This window comes from Rousettus aegyptiacus, unplaced genomic scaffold, assembly GCF_014176215.1.
Source record: "Rousettus aegyptiacus isolate mRouAeg1 unplaced genomic scaffold, mRouAeg1.p scaffold_m13_p_6, whole genome shotgun sequence".
Taxonomy (NCBI): Eukaryota; Metazoa; Chordata; class Mammalia; order Chiroptera; family Pteropodidae; genus Rousettus; species Rousettus aegyptiacus.
The window spans coordinates 64448637-64475222 of NW_023416309.1; the positions used below are offsets into that span (position 1 = coordinate 64448637).

General features: G+C 52.2%; 1 protein-coding gene across 4 annotated transcripts in view; it reads left to right on the forward strand.

Moving 5' to 3' along the window:
* The first annotated feature begins 456 nt into the window (after positions 1-456).
* The window catches only part of RAI1 (retinoic acid induced 1), a 116968-nt gene continuing 90838 nt past the window's right edge, over positions 457-26586 (forward strand). For 2 of the 4 annotated variants that reach the window (XM_016145224.2, XM_016145225.2), the window contains exon 1: positions 458-890. The gene's annotated coding sequence lies outside the window, so the exon portion shown is untranslated. Of the gene's footprint in view, positions 891-26586 lie in introns of all 4 variants that reach the window. The other 2 variants (XM_036223436.1, XM_016145227.2) reach the window with 2 other exon arrangements.

Here is a 26586-nt window from a genome sequence, read left to right on the forward strand (position 1 = left end):
CCACCAGGACACCAGCTCCATGATAGCAGGGGCCACATATCTTTGTGTCAAGTAAATGAGAAAATTATGGTCAGTCTATTGGGTTTAGAAGTAAAAATGATTCAATAGAAGGTTACAGTAAAGGCTAATGGTGGGGTGAGGGTGGGAGCCTGGCCCAGAGACCAGGCCAGAGACTGGAAGCACCTAAGAGCAGGTTCAAATCCTCTGCCCGAGACTCCAGCCGTCACCCCGGCCCTCGTCCCGAGGCGTTCCAAAGCCCCAGGCAGAGCGTGAAAGTCTTTGAGGTCTCTATCTGGACCCCACAGCCAAGTCTCTCTTATCCAATGCGCTGGAGCAGACTGTGAACGAGCGCCTCCAGGCCGCAGGGAGGAGCGCAGACCGCCAGGGGGTGCTGTCGGGGCGCGCACGGCCCACCTGGCGCCTGGGGCGCGAGCGAGCGCCGCCAGACCGCCCGGGAACTTTTTCCCTCCCGCTCTCGCTCTCCTTTTCCCCCCGCGTCGCCCGCCCGCTCGCTCTTCCTGTGCGGAGGGGATCGCCTTTACCCGCGGCACCCGCGGACACTAGGCAGACCCGGCTGGGTGCGCGGCCAGGGCCCAGATCCAGCGCCGCCGACTCCCCGCGCCCCCGGGCGCCGCCCCCGCCCGCGGCTGGGCAGGGTGAGGCGAGTTGGAGAGCGAGGCGGCAGCGAGGGCCAGAGGCGAGCCGAACAGGCCGCCCTGCCCGCGGCCCGAGCGCCGGCGCGGGGAGGGGGCGCCGCGGCCCACCCTCCTTTCTGCCTGGCCGCGGGCTGGCCGGGCCGCTGCGCCCTAACCCCCAATGGCCTGCTGGCCCTCCGGGCCGCGAAGTCTCAGCACCAGACCCAGGGTCCCCGAGTGAGTGCGGGCGCCGAGGTGAGCACGGGGTGCGGGGTGGGGCGCAAGGCATCTGGATCCGAGGCAGGGTGAGGAATGGAGGAGGATTCGGGGGCGAGCGCGCGTTGGACCCGCATATAGGGGTCCGCGGGGTCATTGCTTTGTGTGGCGTGGGGGGGGTGCGCGAGGTCACCGGATGGCCGTCTGGGGAGCTGCAGGGTGGGGGCGCCCTGCGCTGCAGATGAGGGTCTTTAGGAAGATTTGTGCCGCGGGCTGGGGTCGGTTCGTGGCGTGGGGGCGCCAGAAGCGCGGGTCCAGTGTGGCCAGGGTCTCTGCGCGCGCTAGGGCGCGCGGAGTGTTTGCCGAGCGTGGGGTGGGGACGTGGGGGGCATTCGCCTGGCGCTGGGAGCGGAGCCTTGTGAATGTGTTGGGTAGGGAGGTGGGGGGCGGGGAGCGGGGAGCCAACGTTTTCTTGTGAGACTGGGGGCCTGGTGTGGGCCACGGCGTTTAAAGAACGGCCGCGAGGGGAGAGGAGGACTTGCTGGGGGAGATGGGGCGCAAAGGTTCAACGCGTTACCCCGTCGCGGGTAGCGGCGCTCGGGCCTGTGTGCAGGCCCCGCGACCCCGCAGGGAAAGGCCTCAGAGGCCCGGGAAGCTCGGACGCGGCTAGGCCCCGGGCGCGCAGGCCCTTCGGAGGGTGATATTACGGTCGGGGACGCGGGACACGCGAGCCCTGTTTTCCCAGACAGTATTGCGCTGGCCAGGCCATGGCCCTCGCGGTTTGGAGGCAGGGAACCCGGGAGAGACGGACGTGAGGACCCGGCGCCAGGCGGCGTCGCTGAGTGCGGCGGGGGCGAGGGAGTGGCAGGACACGGGGGTGACATTTGGAGCCTTGGTCGCGGCGGGGGCTGCCGAGAAGGGGCAGAGGGGAAGCGAAACATCATCTAGGCCTGAGGCCGCTGCGGCCCCAGCTTCCTGGGGCGCCCGTTTTCTCATTAAACGGTTTACTTCTTGGGGCTCTTGGTACTCCTCAAATCCACGCCAGGAACTGGAGCCGTGCCCTCTTTTTAGGATCCCTGAGTGTGGGGAGTGCTGAATGGATAAACCGAGTGTAACAATGCGCTATTGGGGGGCTGGGGGAGGGGAGTCAGCGTGCTTGAATGGCGGACCCGGGCCCAGAGCTTCCCACCTCGCAGCACTCACTCCTGTAGGGCCTTTCTCATGGTTTTGGCAGGCCCTTATTTAAGGACCCACGCGGGTCCGCACGCCTCCCTCCCACCTAAAGTGCCTACCCCACCGCTGCACCCCTTATTTTTCTTCCAACGTAGCGGTGTGTTGAGGATTCAAGGGCATTACATCTGGTTGCAATCCAGTTTCATGCTGCTGCTGGGCTGTTAAGACCTCGCGCTGACGTCAGAGCAGGGAAACTACTTTTTATTTTATCTTTTTTTAGTTGTCTGCTGCCCTGGGAGGGGAGGCGGATGGGTCAGCCGAGTTCTGATGTGGAGACGCCAGGGCCATGGGAGCCTCTGGCCGGGGGCTCTGCTTCTCTCCCCCTACACCATCCTGCATTCAGACCTGGCTCTCCCTAGGGTGAGGCTCATCCTAGGTGGAGGCAGCCCTCTCTGCAGACTAAGTGAAGGCCTCTCCCAACTAACCACACAGCTGCCTTTCCAGAGGCTTCCCCGGGACGTGGCAGTCCGCATCTGGAATCTGGAAAGGAATCTTCTAGTTTCCCACTCCTCCTACTTGACAATGACGGGATGTATGGGTCCCAGGAGCATCCAGGAGGAAATCCTTATCAAGGAGAAGTGGCCTTTTGGGTGACCCACGGACATGGACATAGACATTCTGGTCTGGGGGAGGTTAAACCCCAAAATTTTGGCAAAGGCTCTCAGGCAAAAGCCTTGGAGGGGAAAGTATATGGTGATTCAGGCCCCAGACACCCACTGTGGAGTGGGCTAAATAGGACCTTTCCCAACAGCAAGGTGCCCCACTGGCTTCCTAAATAGAGAGAATTCACCCTCTCCAAAACCTTTCTTTCTCACTAGGCCAAGAGGTCCTTGCAAGCAGGGCCCTTGTCTTATTCCTCTTTAGACTTCCAAGTCTCCACCAATGGCTTTCAAACTCTACCTGATGACCTGTAGAAAGAAATACATTTTAGGTCACAATTCCATTCACTCCACTGTATATGACTGAAATAAAGATTTCGTGAAATAATTCTTCTACTTCCTCAGTTGATCTGATACTTTCTGTTCTAGTTTATTTGATTTTTTGAAAAATTACTGTTTACAAGTCATGAAATTGATTTCACAATCCACTAATGGGTCTTATCCAGACTGAAAAAAGGTCTAGAAAATGAATCTGGCTTCTATTCATTCAACAAACATTAAAAGGCCCTAACAAATTTTCTCTATTTTAAATTCCTTAAGTAACACATGGATTTTTCTTTCTCATTATGAAAAATGCAGAAAAACCCAGAAGTATATGGAGTAAAAATTCTCTCCGCACTTCCCACCCTCCTCACATGTAATCCCAGTTAACAGTTTGAGCAAATCCTTCCATACATTTTGCTACTCATTTATATATGCATCTATCATACATACCTAGTTTTCTTTTTCCCCAAATGAAAACACATGTTGGGCTCCTACTCTTCAATTTCTTTTTTTATTTCCCTTTGTCCCTGCCAGGCCATAGGGTGAGGTGCTTCAGGGCAAGGTTTTGGGTTGACTCCTGGCTTCACCATGCACAGAATGCATTATTTACCTCTCTGTGCCTCAGTGTCCCTATCCTAACAATGGGGAAAATAACTATCTCGGCCTCACTGGACTGTGGTAAAGATTTAATGAGTCAATCCATATAAACATATGGAACAGTACTTGTCTTTATAAATGCCGGTTTCTACCACCATAATTATTATTACTGTTCTATTTCCATGGCAGACCATGTATGCACCTCACTGCTTTCAATATCTGCTTGTAGCTGTGGCATGGATGTTTCTTTCCCCCAATTTCCAATGTGCTGCTTTGCAGGGAGGGAGGAAGTAGAGGCATATGCACAGCCATGTATACTGGGCAGTGTCTGTAGGAGAGGCCCCTGGGCTTACTACCCCCAAGGGAACAAGTTTTTTCCAGGGACCCACTGTTTTTGAAGTCCTGTGCTTAATGTAACTGCCTCCAGGAGGTCATAGCCAGTAGGTAATTGAGACCCAGATAATACCTGAGGGGATCAGCATTGTTATGGGAGCTCATGTGAGGGCTGAGGGCTCCGGCAGGAAAAAGAACCCCAAAGGACCCCGGTGAAATCACTGTTCAGGTGTTAATGGAGATGATGAAAGACTGTAGGGCAGCATCTTTGGTAAGACTTGCCAGATAGCAGAGGGAGATGTTGTATTATGATTCACTTCAAAGACAGGTGGGACAGGAGACCTGAGCGCTAGCATTCAAGGGCAGGTGTACCGAGTCTTGGCCAGAGGTGGGGCTTTGTGGACGTGGAGGCTTTATGGAGGAGGGGTCTTGGAGCAGTTGCTTCAAGCACAGGTATGTAAGAATGAGGAGTGTTCCTGTCAGAGGGAACACATCAGCATGTCTTTGGAGGCTGAAATGGACATGGCCTGTTTACCATAGCCAAGAGAGAGAGAGAATTGGCTGTTGCTGGGGCCACCTTGCTGGCCTCCCTGTCTTCATCTTGTCCCCACTCAGTGTGGGCCACACTACCAGACCGTTCTTTCTCAGCCACCGTTGATACTACAGGGGCTCATGCTGCCTTCTGGATAAAGGTGCAGTCCGTAATCCTTCCCATGCTGCGGGGGCCCTTTCTGGCGTCCTGTGCCTATTCTGTCCCCATCCCCTTCTCTGCCACAGTACAACCCTCCTTCCCAGGGTCAGCCATGTACATCCCTGTCTCTGTGAATTGACCTGGCCTGTTCCTTCTACCTAGGATGCCCTTCACATTCTTTCCTGCCTCCCAAGACCAAAACAGACATCTTGTCTCCCCCTTCTCTGACCTCTGAGGAAGAATGAGTCATCTCCCTTTGTCTAAACCCATGGCATAGCATTATTATCGGTAATTCTGTCAGTGTCTGTCCTCCCCAGGAGGCTGGAGCATCTAGGCCTGAAAGCAACACCACCCACCCCCAGCCCCATTGCCAAGGGCAAGGCCTGGAACACAGAGATGCTCAGAAATGCTTCCTGGTAGTAAGGGCCAGGTGAGGTGCGCAGATGAGAGCCTGACATTGCGTCTGTGGGCCCCTGAGATCCTTAGCAGCAATATGCAGGATCTGCTGGTCAGGGGACTCTGTTCTGTCTGACTTTGGTGGAGACAAGGGAAGCCAGAGAGGGGCCCAGGCCCCCCCACCCAGGCTGCCCTGAGGGGGGCTGAGGAGAAACTGGCTTATCCTGTTTCCCCTGGTATTGAGGAGATGGTTGAGCCAGAGCTATGCCCTGTGCCTGGGGTGGGGCAGCGGGGGGCGGGGGGGGGGGGAGCACTGGGGATCTGAGACTGGAATGTGCTACCAGGGAGGGGCTAGGGAGGGTGGGCCAGGGGCTAATAGCACATACTAGGGCTTGACTGGCAAAGGAGAGATTTCGCTCTATTGGTTCTTGAACCTATGTGAATATGTGTCTGTGATGGTAAACACTCACACATACACACACACACACACAGAGGTTGGTGGTGGGGAGGGAGAGAGGGATGAGATAGGTGGGAAAAGGAGGCAGCCAGGGAAAGGGGAAAGGGAGAGAGAGATGGTGTGGGGGAAGGAGACATGAGAGTGAGGGGAATGTTCTTTTTTAAATTTTTTAATTTAATTTAATTTTTTTGGTATTTTAGTTAATTATTTTTAACGTTATTTTTTATTTATTTTTAATTTTTAATTTAATTTAATTAATTTTTCAATTTTAAAATTTTTCCCCCTCCCCCCAAGACTGAGGGGAATGTTCTTGTTGCTGAATATTTTCTGACTTGGAAAAGTAGTATCCAGGAGTACTAGGGTTCCTGCGACACTGAACAGTCATTTGTTCATTCATTCATCTGACCATCCTTTCATTCAGTAGACATTCCTTCAGTGTTTTCTTCCCTCGGCCAGTGTGCACACTGGTCCAAGAGATGAGCGAGCTTGTGGTCTGGCCTTCTAGGCCCTCTCAGTCTGTGGGGCAGGTGGACAATGAAATTCAGTTTGTGCACAGTGATCAGGCTCAGGAGAGAAGGTGCCCAGGATGCTGGGGAGGGGCAGGAATGAGTCCTGTGAGTGAGGAACAGATGTGGTAGGGCCAGGTGTGTATGTGTGTTGCGGGGGTGAGGGGGCGGTGGGGTGTTCCTAGGAAGCCACTTGTTAGGAGTTGTGGGGAGGAGAGCCTAGGCTAGTTGGGGACATCTTTCCTCTCCTCTTGGGGAGTGTCAACTGCTTGGGCTGAGAATGTAGGGGACCCAGTGGAGAGGGCTGACAGAACAGGGGCAAAGGGCTTGCTCATAGTGTGAACAGGCCCCAGGTTAGGCATCTTGAAGAAGGACATGTGGACTCAAGCAGAGTTCCCTCCCTGGAGACTACTGTGCTAGTCCACAGGGCAGTATGGTGGTAGAAGCACTGGAATTGGAATCAGGAAGAAGTTTAGTTTCAACTGCTACTCAGGCAAGTCACTTCCCTCTCTGAGCATCAGTTTCCTCTCCTGTCAAAATGAGAACATTAAGTGCTGTTAAGCATTAAATGTGATGATGCAGTTGGCATGGAAAACACAGAGGCCCTGAGCTTGGAGTCATAAACAGACTTTGGGCTTAGGCCAGCCTGGGTTCAAATTCAGGTACCTGCTGTCCTCTCTGAATCTCCATTTCCTCACTTTAAAATGGGCATGATTACAGGCCCCTCCTGGTTACACTCAGCATATGGCTTTTACTCTTATTGCTAAAGGACTTTGCAAGAGGAGATCGCTGTTCTTCCTTTCCTTTTCATGCCAGGTTCCATCTAAACTTTCCATGAGATAACACTGGATAAAACAATTTTTCTTTTCCAGTCAGGTTGAGGCAGATGGATTGAGTGGGTCTTTGTTACACAGTGGGGCAGGTAAGAGTTATAGTTTTCTGGCCAGTTTCTGTTTCCAACAGAAAGTTTGCCCCAGTGGTGTGGGTGGACCTGGAGAATGCATCCAGCAGCTTGTGACTTCGGCTTTCAGCAGCAGTGAATGTGGTTATACAACCACAAACTCATTCATTTGTTCACTCATTCGTTCATAAATCACATTGCACACCAGGGTCTGGAAAACAGCCATCAATGTGATGCATTTCTAATACAGCGTAGTGAATAAGCACATGCATTTTGTAGTTCATCTGCCTAGGTTCAGATCTGGGCTCTGCCACTTACTGACTTGGGGAAATCATTTATTTCCTTTACTCAGTTTCTTTATCTGTAAAATATGGGAAACAATAGCACTTATAGGGTTGTTAGGAGAATTAATGAGTTAATGCAGATAGAAGATTTAAAACAGTGACTGGTATATGGAAAGTACTAGAGAATGGTTCCTCCTCCTCCTCCTCCTCCTCCTCCTCCTCCTCGTTTTTATTCCTGCCCTGAAAAATCTCACAGGCCAGCTTGATGCTGAGGAAGGTCAGCCCCAGCGAGGGATTTCCTGAGACGGATGACACCCAGGAAGGGAATAGTGGTACTCCAAGCCAAGTGCCTGCCTAAGCAGACCAGCTTCTTGAATCAGCACTCCTGGCTGCCTCCTGGCCTTGTCTGGTTTTTCCATAGGGACCTGGAACATGTTCTCTGTAGCAGGAGCTCAGTGGGTAAGGGTGAGGCCTGATGGTGGGGAGGCCCTGCAAGGACGCTATTTGCCTAGAAAGGTCTAACTCTGCCTGACACTAGGCAGGCTTCAGACTTTAAGAAAGAATTTTAGTATCAGGTGTTGAAGCTGAAAGTGTTTTCTGATTGATGTCTTCAATTGGCAGAGGTCACCAGACCATATCTTGGTGTCCTTAGGTAGGTCTTTCCCACTCTCTGAGCCTCTATTTCCTCATTTATCAAACAGTAAAAATAATAGTATCTACTTTATAGTTTTGTTTTTAAGAGGATTAAATGAGATAGTACCTCTAATGTACTTAGCTGTAGTTGGCACATAGCAAAGTACTGAATAAATGTTGACTATTGGTAATAATTCTCAGAAAATATAAATGTAAATTAAAAATCACCTGAAAGATTTCTTCTTGGGGGCTATAGCCTCTTATAAACGTGAAGTTGTAAACCTTCACTAACCCATAAACCTTCACTAACCGGGTAGGACAGGGAATTATTACAATGACTGAAAAGACACTGAAGCCCAGAGAAGTTTAGCAACAATAGCAAAATCACACTGTAATCCAGGGCTGGGTAGGAAGGGGAACCACACTGGGTTTTACTTCTGTGCCTTCTGATGCTTTGGTAGTTATTCTTTCAGCAAATAGTTATGGGCAATCAGCACTGATGTATAGCTGAGATCACATGGCTCTGTATTCTGGAAGCTTCTGGTCTGAGAGAGAAAATAAAAATTTATACATGATTATAATAGGTAAAGAGGTAAAATAAAATCATTGGGGGGAGGGGGTAATCATGCATTCATTCATTGGAGGGAGGGGCACTGTGCAAGGCCTTAGAGCCGTGGTTCTCATGGTGCAAATGTCCCCTGAAGGACAAAATCGTCAGGGGACATTGGGACCATGTCTGGAGACATTTTGGTTGTCTCAGCTAGGTACGTGATAGCATACTGCTAAACAACCTACAATGCACAAGAGAGCCTCCACAACAGACTATCTGGCCCCAAATGTCAACAGTTCTGAGGGGTTTGAGAAACCTTGCCCTGGAGAAACAGTAATGATCAAATGGACCCTTCCCCTGCTGTTTTGAAGCTTACAGTCTGGTAGGTGAGCAAACATTAAGGAAATAAGTGCATAGATGTGGATTTGTAATTGTGTTGCAAGCTAAAAAGATAAAGTGCAGAGTGTGAGAAGAGGGTTTCTACTCCCTAGAGGGGAGGCCTTGCAGGAGGCCTTTCCAGTCACAGGGCACAGCTCAAGCAAAGGCTCAGGGGCAGAAATTGAAAAGGTGTGTGATGGGATGGGCAGACACTTGATGTGTCTGAGGAGAGAATAGAAAATGACCCTCAGGGGCTTCCAGAGGTATAGAGAAGTTAAAGGCTGGAGGAACTCTCACCTTTGCTTGGTTTGAGGGAACTACAACTCAAAGCCTGCTGTGTTCTGTGGGGGGGGGGGGGGGGGGGGGGGGGGGGGGGGGGGGGGGGGCTGAGCCTAGGAGACCTGCAGAGGCCTGGTGGGTGGGAGAGAGTGCTAGGGGCCTGACCTCTGCCCCTTTTCTTATGTGCATCCCTCTGATAGGTGGGGAGAAGAATCAGGAAAAAAAGAGAGGAGGAAGAACAATATTTTCATTTCAAACACAGATAGGGGTGGGGGAGGTGGGAAGGAATCCAGTTTAGGATACCTTCGAGACACACAGAAAATCCCCACCGTGGCCCGAAATAGCACAAAAAACAGACGTTTTGCCAAATCAGACTTAATTGAGTGGCTCTTGAGTCCAGCAGGATGTGGATGGAGCTGGCTTTGTTCCCTTGGGGTGACATTGTCCCCTGGGGCCCCGCCCTGGCTAATTAAACATACAGGCTCTGGTCCCTCAGGCAGAACAGAAGCCTGGGGAACTCAGTTTAGCAGCCCTTGGCCTCAGCCTGAGTGTTCCAGAGGGCCAGAGATGGTGACTGGGGGGTTGCCTGGCAGGCAGCAGGGCTAGATGGATATAAGCAGAGGTGGGAGAACCCTGATTCTTCTAATAAGTGAATGTCTCTTTGGAGACTGAAAGGGATCATGGAGAAAGGCCATCATTTAATGAGTGCATGCTATTGTTCTGGGTATTGGGTGGTCTTCTCTAAGCCTTATTAACTGCCCTGTACAGATTGTCAAGGAAACTGAAGCTCAGAGAGGTTAAGTAACCTGCTTGAGGTTACATGGCAACCAAGTGGCAGAACTGAGATTGGAGACCACGTCTGCTGGGCTCCAAAGTCAAGCCCTACCTGCTGCTCACTCACCTCCTCATGGTTGTCACTCATTCATTTGGCAGATAATCACTGACTCTAAGTTTCTGGGGCTTAGAATCACAAGTAAGCTTGAATTCTGACTGAGGCAGTTTTAGCCCTGTGGCTTTCTTTCCTGGAGCCTCCTGTCATTTGTCAAGTGGGCATAATCATGCCTTTATCTTAGAGTGGCTGTAGGGGTTAAACTCTGCGTGGAGAACAGGAAGGGGAAGAAGGAGGTTCAGGGAGGGAGGGTAGGACCTGCCCCTGGTCACTCAGCATGGTAGGATGGTGGTAGGGCGCAGTAAAAGTACCCTGGGTAGAGGGAGTTGGTGAGATTGTGGTATCTCTGTGCAGTATCAGTGTTGGGTTTCTTTATTTGAATAGGGAGAGAGGGCAGCCCCCCTCTGCAGGTAGAGAAGATGGTGTGGAATGTGGGTGTTTATTTTTCTTTGCCTGTGAAAGCCCTGTTTCACCTCAGGCTGATAGGGCTTCCCAAGACACTGCAGAGATATCTGCCCAGGGTGGGCACTGAGAGGGCACCCACCAAGTGAGGCTCCCAATGCAACCTATAAATTCTCCTCCCAGAGCCTGGGATACCTAGGAACCCAGTAAAGAATGAGTGGTAGTTGAGGGCCATGAAACCCGGGAGTCCCTCTGCCTCCTCCAGTTCAGCCCTCCTGGTCCCATTCATTTCCTTATCTCCTGGCAGCCAGTGGACTGCTGGGAAGTCAGGGGCAGCCTTCCTGACAAACAAAACAAGCCTTGCTCACAAAAGAAGAGGGGATGTTGGCTGGACCTCTCTAGCTCCCCTCCCCCTGCCCCAGCCCCTGGCTGAGACATCACTCTTGCTCCACTCAGCTGGCACCCTACAGTTTGAGAGCAGTGAGGGGGCTGCAAAGCCATTGTAGTCAGCCCGAATGGCTAGGCATCCCTTGCACTGGGGAGGTCTGAGGAACGATGGAACGGCTGTGAGTCAGGTTTGCTGGAATGGCTGCTCCCTCCTTCCCTTCAACTGGCTGGGAAGGCAGTTTGGAGAGGAAGCCAGGCCGGCAGGTAGCAGAGAAAGACATCAGATCCAGAGGGAGCAGCAGAGAAAGCAAACAAACAGGGCTTTGTGTGGCTGCAGATTGGCGGCTCGGAAGGGAATCCAGGCCTGTGGTGGTGAAGAGGGGGAGGGGGAGGGGAAGGGAGGGGAGGGGAGGGAGGCCAGGCCATTGCTCTGGACCAGAGATAAGCGGCTGGAGCAGCCCAGGCTGGGCGTCCAGTTAGTAGGGAGTGCCACTCTATGTGGACAGGAATCACAGCCTGAGTCTCAGCTCTGCCACTTCACTCACTAAAAGATCTGGGCCTGTTTGCCCACCGAACCCGGGCAGAGTCACTCACATGGAGGTCTCTGGAACATAGTCATCTGGCCTAGTGTAAGCTCCCATCCTACCATTGTCCCCATTGTTGCTGGGAGGACACAGGGTAAGAGGGGATCAGAGTCTACAAGGGAGCTGCCAGCTTAGCTGGGTCTCTTGGAAGGGCAGGGATGGCTGCTCAGCTGTAGGCACTTTAGAGGCTCTGATGGCAGCCATGCTGAGGGGGAAACAGGTTCATGTTGTCTAGCAACACACTTGGGTGTAGGTGCGTAAAAGCTGGTATCTCAGGCCCCTAGGTCTGGGGAACCAAATGTCCCGCCTTCATGGGAGTTGGAGGCGCACTGGGTTGGGGGAGAGACAGCCTGGAAGACAGGCCCTTCTTGCGGAGAGGGTGAGGAGCCATCTTGGGGTTGGGGGTGTCAAATTGTGGATACTAGTGAGGGCAGTCCTGCTTAGGAAGGAGAGCTATCAGGTCAGACATATAGGCAGCTCGACTATCGCCTCCGGGCCATTTCCTCTCCTCTGCCCGACCTCAAGGGGATGGGGACAGCGAAAGAGCAAACTCCCGAGTTTCCTGCCCTCCCCTCTTCCCTCCCACGGCGCCCACCATCTTGGTCGCGCTGGGGCCTCTTTCGTAGCGTTCTAGCAGACTAGCCCTGCCCCGCAGGCGTGCCCGCGACGCTGGGAGGGGCGGGGCGCGGCGCGGCGCTCCCGTCGCCATGGCAGCGCCCCGTCCCGGCGTGCTCCGCGGGGTTGGCGAGCTGGGCTGCCGAGGCCCCTCCCCTTCGCTGAACCAGGGTCTTTCCCGGAACCTAGGGCTGTGGGCGGCGGCTTTCAATATCAGGCTGAGGCCCGTGGCTCTCCCAGTGACTGGTTCATGTGCCGGGTGACCCTGAGACGGGCTCTGCTCACCGGGCCCGGCAATCTTGCGTCAGGGGCAGTGGAAAGACGCTTCCTAGGGCCAGGATAATGGAGAGGCTGCACCGCCCCCACCCCCCCTTCCCGCTGTAGGGGGCCACTGAAAGTGGAGGTCGGTCTCCAGGACCCGCTTCTCTTGAGCCGCAGTCTCTGGGCCTCCATCTTTGCTCTTCTTTGGGGCTGCCTACGGGCCAGCCATGCCTACCCCAGCCCTAGTGCCTGGGAGAGGAGAGGCCGGGAATGCACCCCATTATACCACCTTGTCCAGGCGGCCTGGATCCTGCCTCCCAGCCGGCCTCTTTCCAGCACAGGAGCTGAAGCACAGGCTTTCTCTTGTTGGCAGCTATTTGTTTGTACTCTGGCGGGGAGGCACATTCCTACCTCCTGAGCTCGGGCACCTTGCCTGTCTTGGGGGCAGCCTCTTATGGAATTTTGCTGCTAACCTATCCCTGTCTCCACCCCCACCCCCCTTTTGGTGTCTTAAATGCCCAATTGGTCACTCCAGGGCCTCCTTTTCCCAGGCTCTATAGAGATGCCTACTCACCTGACCTCTGTCCACTCCTACCTGGACTGCCTAGCTAAATTTAATGGCAGCTTTTGGGTCACGGGAGGGAGACTGTGTGCCTGTTGAGCAGCTGTCCTTTGGCCTTTCTCAGGCCTCAGCCAGGACATCCACCCAAGGAAAGTGAAAAGGGGCTTCATTTGCAGCACAAAGGACTCAGTAAAAAAGAACTTCCCAGCCCTAAGCATTTTTAAAATTAAATGATCTTATTAATATGTTGATTTCACAAAAACTTAAAAATAGAGGAAAACAAGTAAAAATTTCCTGTGATTTCACCCTAGGACATAACTCATCAACATTTTCTGTAGACATACAGTAAACATGATAAATATAAAATATGGAGGCATGCTGTATGTTTGGTTTTCTAAGGCACTTGTTGGTTTTAATAACTTTTTCTCACTATAAAAGGACAGGTTTATTATAGACTTTGAAAATATGACAAGTTAAAAGCAATTCATCTATACTCCCAGCGTCCAAAGTTAGCCACCTTTGACTACCCGCTCGTCTCCCCGTTCATGGGGGTTTTGGTTTGGTGTTTTTGAGCATGCCATCACTTTCCTGTATATACCATATGATATCCTGATTTTCTCATTTAATGTATAAAATGCTCCTTTTCCCTGTGTGAGAGTCTTGAGAGAACTAGAAACACATTCTTGGGAGAGCTTCAGAAATGAGCCAGACTGGATGATGACTTTAACTTTGTTCATCCTTTCCCTATTTATGGACCCCAGGAGCCCTTCCCCACTGCCACTAACTTCGATAAGCAGGTTGGGCCAATAAGGCCTACTTGCTGGGGCCCAAGAGGCCATTCAACCTGGACAGGGACATTAAAGACTTATGGGTCCAGTTGAAATTCAGACTCCAGTGGCAAGGGGCTCTAATGGGCCCAGAATGGGCAAGGCTGCAGCAGGGTCTTAGACCTCAGTCTCACCTAGAGCCTCCTTTGCCTAGCTGTGCTCAGGCTCAAAGACCCCTTGTTGGTTCTGTGACCTACCTATTGCTCCCTCTCTGTGTCCTAGGAGGCAATATCTGTCCTGGGCTCCTCAGCCTCTCCCTGGGGACATGTAGGCCTGGCACTCGGCATAGCCTCCCTCTGCCCAGCTGTCTCTCAGGCCCAGCTACAAGCTGCCCTTGCCCCACACATCCCTGCTGCCAGGCCTCTTCTCCCCCATTCCCAGACAGTTTGATTCTAACACATTCAAGCCCTGCATGAAACAGGCCTTGGAAAATCAGAGTTGCCAGGGATGGATTGGCATTTAAAAAGCATCCAAGGCTTGAGGGGATAAGCTGAAGAGACAAGAGAATGCAGGGCCCTGTTCCTGAGCAGCAGCTGAATTTAGTGAATGGAAAATCACAGAATACCCGTTTTCCTGGGAATAATATCCTTGACAGAGGGGTGGCGGGTGGGACACCAGACGCCGTGCCCCACTGGCCATCACCTGCCACCACTACTGTCTGCTCTTTGAAATGAAAAGATGTAGAGGGATGTTGTGAGCCTGCAGCCAACAGCCCAGTAAATTATATTCTCTTAACAGGTTTATTTATTTATAAAATATTTAAGACCCATTTCACTTTACCTGTAGCAAGGAGACAGCCAGGTTGGGGCTGAGATTGATGCTCTGAACATGATTTATTTATCTGGATTTGCTCTTCTGGGTGCTGCCTGCCCTATGGAATATAACCAAGTTGCAAGATGGGTGTGTGTCTGTGTGTTTTCTGGGCTTCTGGCCTGTGTGTGTGCAATGTGTCCATGTCTTTTAATTTTTTTGGGGGGGGGGCCGCACAGAGAGGTTCTGTATGTGGAAGGAGTGATAGTTCTTGCATGGTTGCTGCATCCAGACATGGTATGAGTGAGTCTGTGTTGGATTGCTGAATATGTGCCTGTGTATATGATATGTGTATATAGTGGGGGTGTCTGTGTTTGTGACTGGGTCTAACTTGTGGTTGTGTGTGTGTGTGATGAGTAGGGGAAATGAGTAGAGAGGGTAGGTTTGTCTGAGCAGGTCTCAGGTGCTCATATATGTGGTGGTATCCACAACATTGGGGGCACCTGTGTTCCTCTGTGTGTGGTATATCTGTGTTTGTGGGTGGGAGACCTGAATGTGTGACTGTGTGGTCATCTGTATGTCCTATGGTGTGAGGCCTTTTCTTGTGTGCATGTGGAGTGTGGTGTAGGATTTCTCTTACGTGCTCTGTATCAGAATTGGAGGCAGTGGCCACTGGCTGTGCTGCCTAGCATCTGCTTTTCCCCCTGGCTCTGGGCACTTGGAGGAACTTGATGCCTGGTAAACCTGAGTTCTTTAACTGCTATGTGGCTATGGGCATTGGGCTCCAGGAAGGATTGGCTTTGGGGGCAGAAGGGACACTGACCATCCCTGTCCTGTAGCTCAGAGACCAGAGGGAACTCCAGGGTCAAAGTGCTTGAGGCCCACATTTCACAGACTGGGAAACTGAAGTCCAGAGGGCATAGAGCCTGTTAGTTGCCAACCCAAGACCCTAGTGCAAAGTACACTTCTCCCTCCAGTACCCTGCTCTGGGGTAGCACCCCCTGGGCCTCAGTTTTCTACCACATGAGGGTGGGTTCCCAGGTCCCTGTGGTCCTCTCACCCAGAGCACCAGGACTGGAATGGCGAAGGCACAGAGGAGGCAGGGGTTTGCCAAGGATCACTCAGTGAGTCGAATCCAGTCAGGAGGCAGGCAGCAAGAATGAGGAATGATGGGAAGATCCCCCTACTCGGGGCCTTGAGTCCCGGGAGCAAGTTCCAGCTCTGGGGACAACTCTGCACTTAGGGTGTTGTCCCTTGTCCCTTCCCCAGCTACAGCCCCTGGCCCAGATAGGGCCCAGTATCCCCGAAAATGGCATACATTTGGTTTTCCTCAGCCTTGTGACTGCCCTCAGCTCCCCCTCCCCTCACCTTAGCAGCTAATGTGTCTGTCACTACTTTCCTAATGAGGCTGCCTAGGGCCCTCCTGGGACAGATACCTTTGCAGGCCAGTCAGCAACTGAGGGGTTGGGCTGGTCTCAGGGTCAGGTCTTGGAAGAGGGGAGCCAAGATCCTCTTCTGCCTGCACCTCTCAGCAGCTCAGGTGTGGGGACATTGAGGCTCATTCAGACCCCTGAGATAGCTTTGTAGGGGGTGTTTGAGGCCTCTAGGACCCATGAATGCCCACATCTACACTCACTCTTCTTTGGCACTTGACTATAGTAATAATACTTCATCTGGTTGACAAATATATTTGCAGGCCTACTGTGTGCCCGGACTGAAATCAGCTATGATCTTGGTGTTCATAATTCCTGCCCTCGGGGAGGTGTGGTCAAGGGAGGAAAGAGAGTTAATCAAATAATCAAGTTATTTGTGTCATTACATATTCCTGTATGGGAATGCACCTTTATCACAAGCCAAGACAGAGACATGCAGGACACATGCAGAGCTTCTTTAGGCTGAGGGTGCTCTCAGGCACCTGAAAGGCTCAACTGGGACTTGAATGAGTGAGGAGATGCAGATTTCTTGCTGTGTGTCTCCAGGCTACTGTCCCCCTTCTCTGGGCTCTTCAGAGGCTAGAAGTTTCCTTCTAGCTCCATCACCTATGAGTAGAACTCAGGCAGCCTGTGCCTCCTTTCTCAGTGCTCTTTGCCCTCCCTACTAGGGCCCTCAAGACATCTGCTGGCAACAACCTTGACTTTGGAATGCCTTAGGCACTGCCCCAGGGGATGCTGGGAGCCACAGCACAGCGCAGCTCCTGCCTCAGGCTCCACCTGCCATTTTGTCTTAGCCCTTTTGCTCTCACAGAATCACCCCCTTGGGCCAACGGAATCTCGGAAGAAACAAAATGGGAAAAGCAGTCCCTGTTATCCCATGATGACAGAGGGAGGCATTTATTTATTCATGCACTCATTTGTTCAGTTGCTAGATGGGTGTTTCTTAACATCTATTAATTGCCGTGCACCGTGCTATGTGTTAGACTGAGGTAGCAAACTGGTTGTCCTGCTGCCATGTCCAGCCCACAGACCCATTTTGAAGGCCCACCCAGTGTTCGAGGAGAAAAATCAAATGAGTTGGCAGTGAGCAGTCCTAATTTCCAGTTTACAGCTCATCTGGCTTTTTACAACCTGATTTCTTCAAGACCACGATCGTTGGCACAGACTTAAAGTCTGATGCAGTAGGGGTAAGATGGCACAGCCTCCAATTAGCCACAGTTCCCACTCCTTGGTCACAGCCTGGTCACAGTCGTGTTTTTATGAGCCCAGGCTGCCCAGGTTCAAGTCCTCCCCTTGGCTTTTTTACATACCATGAGACCTCAGGTAAATCAAAATCCCTCTCCAAGCCTCAGTTTCTGCCTCTGTAAATAGGGATCACAATAGTAAGTAGGTACTCACAAGCTCCTGGAGTTGCTGAGATCACAGAGAGAAATTTTAAGTGCTCAGCACTGGCTTAAGTGTTGGCTGCTACTACTGTTGTGTTGAATAAATGAATCATATGTAGGCTGAGACTTAGGTTTTAGCTCCCTTGTTGGGGGACCCTGTGTAAGTCACATGGCACCTCCAGATCTGTTTCCCCAGTGGTCTCTTTGGGATAGAGACACCTGCCTTGTTGGACCTCCACCTTTGCCGTCCAAAGACCTATTCTTGGGACCTAGCCTGGGCCCCCTCCCAGACTGGCCTGCCCCAACGGGCTTCGGGGTGTAAGCTGGAGCCCTGACCACTTCCTGGAGCCCGGGCTGGGCAGGCCGCCCCTGCGGCCCCTCCAGCGCTCGCCCGCTGCCCCTTGGGGTGTTGCCGCCATCCAAGCATCTTCTCGTTCTTATGCTAATGAGCTGTATTAAAGCTTAATGGCGGCGAACGCGCGGGTTTAATTGCACCTGCCCGGGCCGCGGGTGCGACCGGCCGCGGGAGCAGCTGTGCGTCCGCCCCACAGCCTTAATTACCTGGAAAACGGCGCCCACCAGGGCGGGAGGGACGGTGGGGCCTCTGGCTGAGCCTCCCTCCCGACGGTGGCCCAGGTTCGCTCATCTTCGGAACCTGGTGCTGGGTGGGGAACGGCTGGCGGGGCAGGATCGTTTATTTAATTTATCGCCCTCCCTTGGTGGAGACGTGCTCTGCCGACAGCCGGGTTCAATCACTCCGCCCCAGCTGCCCGCCGGCCTCCCGGCTGCTGCCTGCCTCCCAGCCCTGGGCCGTCACTAGCTTGGCATTCAAGGCTCTTTGTGACCGGCTGCTGCCTACTGACCCAGTGCCACCCTGCTCTGCACCAACAATAGTTATGGTGGTCGCTCAGTATGTGCTGGGTACCTTGGAGCGCGTCCCATGTGACCTCTCAGAGGCCCTGGAGGCCTCTCTCTGCCTCTGCTTTACCTCCTTTGCCTTTCAGAAGCTGTTCTTACTTCCTGGAACAAAGCCCTCTTTCCCTCTCTTGCCCTTGAAATCCATTTCTGTTCCTCCAAAGGGAGCCTTTGTCCTGGGATGAGTCTGGTCCCTCCGTTGGGGGCGGAGCAGCCCATGGTGTCTGAGTGTGCCCTGCCTCTCTAGACCCACAGTTCCTTGAGGACAGTCTGGTCCGACTGCCCCCTTTCTGCTTCCACCTGGGGATGGCACAGGGGTTGGAGGCTACAGTGCTGCTCTGAGCCCTCTGCCCAGACTGGGGGCCCTGGGAACTGGGGGGAATGATGGGAACCTTAGGGAAGCCTTAAGACTTAAGGTGTGCTCTGTGGGACTTGCCTGTGCCCCTCCCCACTCCTACCAGGTCAGCCACTGGGTGGGGCCTCAGGCCCAGGGGGGCCTGTATCCCCTTCTCTCTCCTGTCCCTCCTCTCTCACTCCCCTTCTTTCTTTCTGCAGAGCGAAGGAGGAAAGAGAGGAGAGAGTGGGTAGGTGAACCTGTTAAGGGGTTTCTCCAAGATGGCCCACTTCTCCTTCCCCTCTCTTCTGCACTCCTCCACTTACCCCAGCCCCTCCTTTCTGTCTTTTCCAGTTTCTTGTCCCCTCTGGTCTGCACCAACTACATGGTCTCTTCATATGTCCTCCTGCATTGTCTTTCTGTGCCATCTCAGAGACAGAACTCTAAAACAAACCACAGTGTCCACCTGGAGACCTCTGATCTTGGCCGTGCCCTGGGTTAGGCAGAGCTGGGGCACAGAAGGAGTCAGACTAGGGCTCTGCCCTCCAGTGACTCCTATCTAGGCAAGGTGGCCTTAGAAAGGAATTCTTGTTCTCTAATGTAAAAAGGACCAATTTAGAGGAAGCAGAGTACTGTCTTTGAGCCCAGATTGGGAAGGTTGGCAGAGGTTTCTAAGCTTGGCCTAGAAGAAAAATAAATGTTAACTAATCAGAGGTGCTGGAAACAGCATTCCAGGTAGGGGGACAGTTGGAACAAATGCCTAGGGCACAACATTGCCTGATACAGTAAGGGACTACCACAAAAAGCTCGAGCTCACTAGGGAGTGAGGCATAAAGCTAGAGAAGTATGCAGAGGTTCCTGTGCTACCCAACAACCTTCAGTGGTTCCCTATTGCCAAGAGCACCAAATCCAGGTGCTCTGATCACAAACAAGCTCGGACCATCCATCACATCTTAGGACACAGCCTAGCCTCAGCCTGGTTCCTCACCACCAGTCCAACCCTCAGATGTTTATTGTGGGCTGACTATGTGTGCACAGTTGAGGGTGGGGAGTTGGCAATGACCTGTGTGGGCTCAGTGGCACTGGTACATGCTGGGTAGGCCTCTTCTGGTTTGCTGGGGTCCCAGCATGTCTGGCATTCCGCCAGAACTTGGCACGTTCCATCCCTGTCCCCAGATGTCCTTGCAGACAAGATGGAGGTGAATGGGCAGACTGCCAGGGGTATCAGGTGGCATCACAGCCGGGTGGACAGTCCTTCCTGATTAATGAGGTGGTAGAAACCTGGAGGGAGGTCTTTACTGGCATGCCTCAGGGCTTTGCCTTTGCCTAGTCAAGGCAAGGAATGAGGCTTACATGGGTTGAGCAGCTACCATTTGCCAAGCTTTGCATGAAGCTCTTAGTACTCAGTAGCTTGTCGCTACCTGTCAGGTGGATTCTGGTACTATCTCATTCTGCAGATGGAGACACTGAGGCAAGTGGGGGTGATGCAGTGTACCCGAAGACAATCAAGCTGGGAGGTAGCAGAGTTGGGCCTAGAATACAGGTCTGTACAACTTCAAAGCCTGTGTTTGTAACCACTGGGCTGTGATATATTGGTAACGCCTATTATGTTTCTGCTAGACTGTGGGCTCATGGAGTAGTGGGGCCATGGCCTTTTCAACTTTTTCTCATCGTGGTTGGCATGGTGCTTTCCATGTAGTAGGTGCTCAATAAATGCTTATGAACTGGGTGGTTGGGTTTGTGAGCTATACATAGGGTTCCTCACTCTGCCTTTCTGCTTCCACCCCCCAGGAGCTGTGGGGTACGGGGCATAGGAGGCAAGGAGACTTGGAGACTCCAGGCTTTTAGGCAGATGATAGGCTCAGAGGAGGCTGGGGAAGACAGCTGCGTTTGAAGCCCGAGCTGATGGGGCTGTGAGTCAGGGGTTCTGAGGCATGGATGCTGAGTTAGGGGTTTGGATGCAGGGCAGGAGCTCTTTCTGATCAAGGTCCTAGGCATGGAACCTTTGGGAAGGACCATATGAGAGAAGCATTCTTTTGACAGGCAGAGCCATGGTCCTTTATGGTGTAGGTACTCACCTATAGCTCTGGAAAGATGTTAATCATGGTCTGGGGCTCAGGTTGATGGGTGGGGGTTGGTAGACAAAGATAATAATAATCATCATGACAGCTACAAGGTTTATTGAACAACTACTATGTGTCAGGTATTGGGTATGTCATTTTTTGGTGATAACCCCATTTTACAGATGAGAAAACAGGTTCAGAGAGGTCAAGGTCACAGAGCAGAGCCAGGATCTGGCTCCAGGTGGGTCTGTTTTCAACTCCACTGACTTCTTTTGTTCCATGCCACTCTCCACAGACCCCCATGTGGCTTCTTTGAAGGCCCTACGACCTTGTTTTCAGAAGTCCTGGATGTGGAACATCAGAGTAGAGATGTACCTCACTCTGTCTCTATTTGGCCTCTCTGACTGAAGTTGTTCCTGGGAGCAGTGAAGTACCAGGAATAAGTTTGTTGGGCCAGGAATTGGGAACACTACCTCAGTGGACCTGCCTGCCAAGAAGATGGGGTATACATGACCACACTCACTTCCGAGTGGCCTTGGCTGAGACTGAGCTTGCTCCCAAAGCACCCAGTGCTTTCAAGGCAGTTGGGGAAACTCAGGCCACAATGGACAGAGACTCGTGATCTCCTCTTGGCCCTGCACAGCTCTAATATGCGACCTTGGCCAAGTCACTGCTTCCTCTGAGCCTCAGTTTTTCTCTTAGTAACATTTGGGACTGGCCTCATCACCTCCAAGTGTTCTATCATTGGAGATATCTGGGAATAGGATCTAGTAGGTGCTGTGTGGTAGGCGGTAGTGTGAGGAGGCTCTTTCATGTATGGCCTCTGCATGGGGGCCTCCTCATCTTCCTAGGCAGTCCTTAACCCTCAGCTATCTTGGCAGAGGAAGCGGAGAGCCTCTGCTGGGCAGCGTGATGCATGAGTGATGGAATTACACAGCTAGCTTCACCACTTACAAGCTGTGTCACCTTGGCAAGTGCTTCACTGTCTGGGTTTCTGTTGTCTCATCTGGAAAACGGGCATATTCCTATTATTGGCCTTAGAATAATGCTAGGAGTATTAAGTGAAACTCCAAGTCCTCAGAGTCCAGGGCACAGCAAGTACTTGATAAGTGGCCTCTGCTGTTTGAATTGTTGTTAGTGTCATTAGAGGTGGCTACTTAGAGCTTTGGCAAAAATTTCCAGTTCCTTTTCCTCCCAAGCCCATGGTAGGATCACACTTCCTGGACATCTTGTGGCTCTGTAGGATCACGTGGCCAGTTCTGGCCAATGAGATGCATGTTTCTCCCAGGCTGAGCATTTCTCTGCCAGAACTCTTTCCCTAGGCAGCCCAGGGTGTGACTGTTCAGTGAGCGGGTGCCTCCCTGCCATCCTGCTGGATGTGTGGTATGAATGAGAAACAAACCTTTGCTGTTTTAATCCCTGGAGATTTGAGTGTTTTATTACTGCAAAATAGCCCATCCTCATTAATACACCTTGACCGTCATTATTATTTGTGACACTCACCAGGGGTCCATACAGGAGAACAATGAGCTGTAGAAGAAACCTGGCCAAAAAAAAAAAAAAAAAAGAACTTTATTGCTCACCTCTTTCTAGAATTGTTCCACTTAGACTCTCATTCATTTATTTACAGTCTCACTAATTTGTTTACTTCATTCATTCATCAAATGTCTTTTGAGCATCTGTTTCATAGGTTCAAGGGAGCCCACAGGAAGGCGGGGAGCTAGAGATCATACTGCAGAATGGCAGGCATTGCCCAGAAGGTATAGGGGCTGAGAGGTAGGGGATGCTGAAAGGGTGGGGTGGGCATCAGACTTGCAGAGCTGGGCAGAGGGAATGAATGGCATTCAGGGCAGTGGGTCCTGCTTGAGGAAAGGCCAAGAAGTGATAAAGAGGCCTGGACAGTTGGGTCTGGCCAGCAGTGATAGGGCCAGGTAATGACCAGGCTGGAGAGAGACTTTGGCCTTTAGCCCAGTGCTCTGGGGTAAAAGATGATGAATCGTGCATAAAATGAAATGCCAGCAGTCAGAGATAGGGAGACCAGGTAGGAGTCTGGGCCAAGGATCCAGGTGGGCAAGGACCAGACAGGGGTTGGAAAGGGTAGTGCAGGCATAGGAAAAGCTCAGGGCTAGATGGCCAGTGCTTAAGGGTAGCACCTGCCGCGTGGGAGAGAAGTGGGCTCAATGGGAGTGCCTTGCACAATGATAGAGAAGGACTGGGGTAGTCAATGCAGAGTCAGTGCTTGAGCAACATCCAGGGAGATGTCCAGGGTGTGAGTTGGTTAATGGTCTGAACATTGAAGAAAATGAGACTACCTATCCCTCCTGCCCAAGAGCAAACCATTGGTTTGGGGGTGGGGCCTAAGCTGGGAAGGGGTGGTACATGTTTCTTCCTTGTCTCAGGAAAAAAAAAAGAATTGAAACTGCTGCAGGGGAAATGACTTATAAATATTTCATTATTCGAGGGGAGACTTTCCTGTCTTGGATAACGGGGTGTTTTACTTATTCCACACGTGTTTATCGAGCTCTTACTGTGTGCCAGGCACTGTTCAAAGTGCACATCAATGAACAGAGCAGAGGTCTCTGTCCTCGTGGTGCTTTTGTTCTGGTGGGAGACTGTACTATAGAGGGTATTAGAAGGTGGTAAATGCAATGAGAAAAAAATAGAGCAAGGAAGAAAGAAGCTCAAGAGTTGGGGGAGGTGTTTGCAGGTTTAAATTAGGGAGTTAGGAAGGCCTCACTGAGCAGGTGACTTGTAAGTAAAGGCCTGAGAAAGGTAAGTGAGCCTTGTCCGTATCTGGGGGAAGGGCACTGCAGGCAAAAGGAATGGCTCTGTAAAGGCCCTGAGGCAGAAATGTACTTCACATGTTGCAAAAATAGCAAAGGCCAGTGTGATTGGAGTTGAGTGAGGGAAAGGGTTTATGAAAAGTCTCCAGGCCATGGCCAGGACTTTAGTTTTCATTCTGAGTGAGGTGAAAGCCACTAGAGATGCCCTGAGCTGATTTAGGAGCTCACAGACTGTAGGAACTTGAGGCTAGAGAGAACATGGAGAGAAGAAGAAGGTTCCTGGGGTCCTCAGACCTCACAGCCCGACACAGGCCTCAGAAGCTGCAGCCATATGGGCCCTACCCCTCCATCTCCTAGAAGTGGAGAAGTGGGTCCCCTGACCTCTCAGGCCTTATCCCTGCCATCCTTGTCCTCTTCCTGCCTCCAGCTACTGCCCTTCCCTGTACCCTCCTCTTGTTCCCTTTGCTGCCCACCTGACTCCCTCTAATGACTCCTCAGCCTGTGGATCCTCTCCAAGTATATATTGTCATCGAGGTGGCAATAGAGGTGGGGGCTGGCCTCCTCCCCAGGAGGAGACCCCTTGAACTCTGGGAAGCTTAGGAAGCCCCTTGTTTCTCTCACAACACAAGGGTTATTGGCCTAGGATGAATGAACAAGGAATTGGCTTCTGCATCTTCCTGTCCTCCCCTCTGGGCTGATTTCTTGGGTGAGGCTGGGGGAACCAAGTGGAAAGTACCCCCCTCCCCAATATAGAATGGTGAAATCTTAGTGTTCCTGAGACAAGATCTGGACTCAGTGAGTGAATGGGTCACTGTCTCCCACACTTTACACAGCTGCTATCATATCCCCAGGCAGCTTATTGCTTGTCACTTTTGAGACTCAGGGACTCTTCATTTCCCCTGTGTTCCCAGGGGAACACTAGTGGCCATCTCTTACCCACATTCCCCTTCTAATGACCCAAGGATTCCAGACAAGGTGAGGGGCACAGAGCAACGGCCCATTGTCTGAAAAACCAGGTTGCTGTCCATGGGTGAGTGCCAGTTAACTGACCGGAGTCTATCTTCTTTCTGCGTTCCAATGATTAAGCCCACCTAGAAACACCCAGAACATTCCCGCTTTATAACTAACTGTAAGGGTGTGGAGTTGAACCCTTGTTGTTCTCACTCCAAGTACAAAGTGAGTGCTTTATCTTAGAGTTTTCTGTGGGCCTTTCCTACCCTCAGGTGCAGAGTGAGCCAGCATATCACATTTTACAGGTGGGAAGACTGAGTCCCATTGAGTGAAGGGGACTTATACCAAAAGAGGAGCCCACACCTGGAGTTCTTCCCATGTACTCCAGGAACAACCCAGAACCATCGCTGTAACAACTGTGACCACTCATGGAGGGCTTGCTATTTGCCAGCTGCTTGCTGCCCTGGGAGGAGGACAGGGTCCGTGTTCCAGTGGAGAAGGCAGCTGAGGCTGAGTAGGTGACTCAGCCTGGGTGAAAGGCAGAGCTGGGAGCTGACTGGAGCTCTCTGAGCTCACCGCTCTGCAGTTTGCTGTGTTGCTAGTGGCAGTTTGGGGCAGGTTCCTCTTAGTCTCCCTCTGTTTTGGTTGCTCCCACACACTCAGAAATGCCCCCTTCCTGGTCTCCAGGCATCCACTGCCTTGACTTCCTTCTTATTGCCTGCCCCTCCAGAAGCTCTGCCTGCCTTCTAGCCTTCAGTTCTGGTTATCACTGTTCTATTGTGCCTATAAGCTGACCATCCCTGCATGTGCCCCAACATGCAGACCACTGTGGGGTATTCCAGTCCCAGGCTGGAGTATCTGCCAAGCTGTCTCCTTCCTACAAGGCCTGGGACTACCCCAAACCCCCATGCTCTTCTAGGCTTCTGGCCTCACTTTGGCCCTGGTCTCCCTCCCCTGGGCCAGCTGTGGTATCCAGGCCTGAACTAGAACCTGTTGGGCCTTGAGAAGGTAGGTCCCCTGCCTGGGCTCTATGAACTCTAATACCAGGTCCAAAGGGATGTGTGTCAGGGCATTTGCTTAGGTAGAGGGCCTGGAGCTTTGCTCCAAATCTTAAGGGGCCCACAGATGATAAGAGTCCTGTGCCTGGGGCATGTACACGTATGGGTGCAGCTACCAGAATTGGGATACCTGCTTGCCATGGAGCCAGAGAGAATGAGGGAGTCCAAAGCAGGTAGTTCCAAGAGCTGGTATTTTCAGGAGAAAGTCCTCTTACATGCACACTCATTCCTAGATGCTAGCCCACTGTGGCAGTACAGACACAGCCACTCAGCCACACACACACACACCCCCCTGCCATTTGCGGTCACATTCATGACACACCCCCTTCTCATACCCTCCAAAATCTGTCTCATACACATAGACATGCTTTCGACTGTCAATTGGCCCTTGGCCATGTGACTAGGTATACACTCACTTTGGGGCTCTGAGAATACAAACAACATGCAGATACATGTGCTGTTGCATATACCCATGGGTCAGAGGTAGTGGTCGCAGTGAGGGTGACTCAGAAGCCAGCTTTTCAGGAAAAACAGCCACTGACTCCTGGGGAACCTGTCTTATGAACACATGCATGTGTGCATGTATACACACGCACACGTACACGCAGCTACAGCCAAGGTTCAGTCCCCACTGCTGGTATGGGTATTTTTTCTCCTTTTTTCAGTAGTCTCATCCCCCACTCGCAGAGCTGAGGTCCACCCAGAGGCCCTTCTCACAGCCTGGACCCTGGCTGTCAGTCAGAGGACTCTGGTCCTCCCCACCTCCTGGGAAATAACCTGCACAGTGTGAGGAATTGGGACTTTCAGTGGCAGGCCTCACTGGCTGTGTTGGAGCTGGCGGCTAGCCTGGGCCCTGTGATTGGCATAAGCTGCCCTGCCTGTGCCTCGGCCCCCTGCCCAACTGTACCTGGTACATGTGTCCCCCTGTCCCCTGTGTCTATCAAGGATTTGACCTCTCCTCATTTCATAGGTAAGGAAACTGAGACAAGGGACTGGGCAGAGGCTCCTTCAAGGACATCCAGGGTACACTTTCCTGCCCTACCTCATTTGAGACTGACAGTCCCCTCAGAAGCTCATGTGTCCTATAGGTGGGGACCTTCAGGGTCATTTTCTTCTGAAGCCCAGAGAGGGCAAAGGTCTTGCTCAAGGTCACACAGCAAGTCCATGACACAAGCTGACCATATACGTCAGAACTCTCCTGGTGTGGGAGGGAACATGTGTGCATGGGAGAAGGTGCTGAGGGGGAGCAGGAGGGAGGGAGGAGGTAGGGCCAGGTTTGCATCCAGCCTCCTCTGTTCCCTCCCCTGCTCCATTCTCTCCCTCCCCCAGATTTGTTTGGAGAATGACTCACAGGAATGCAGCAAAATCCTGATGG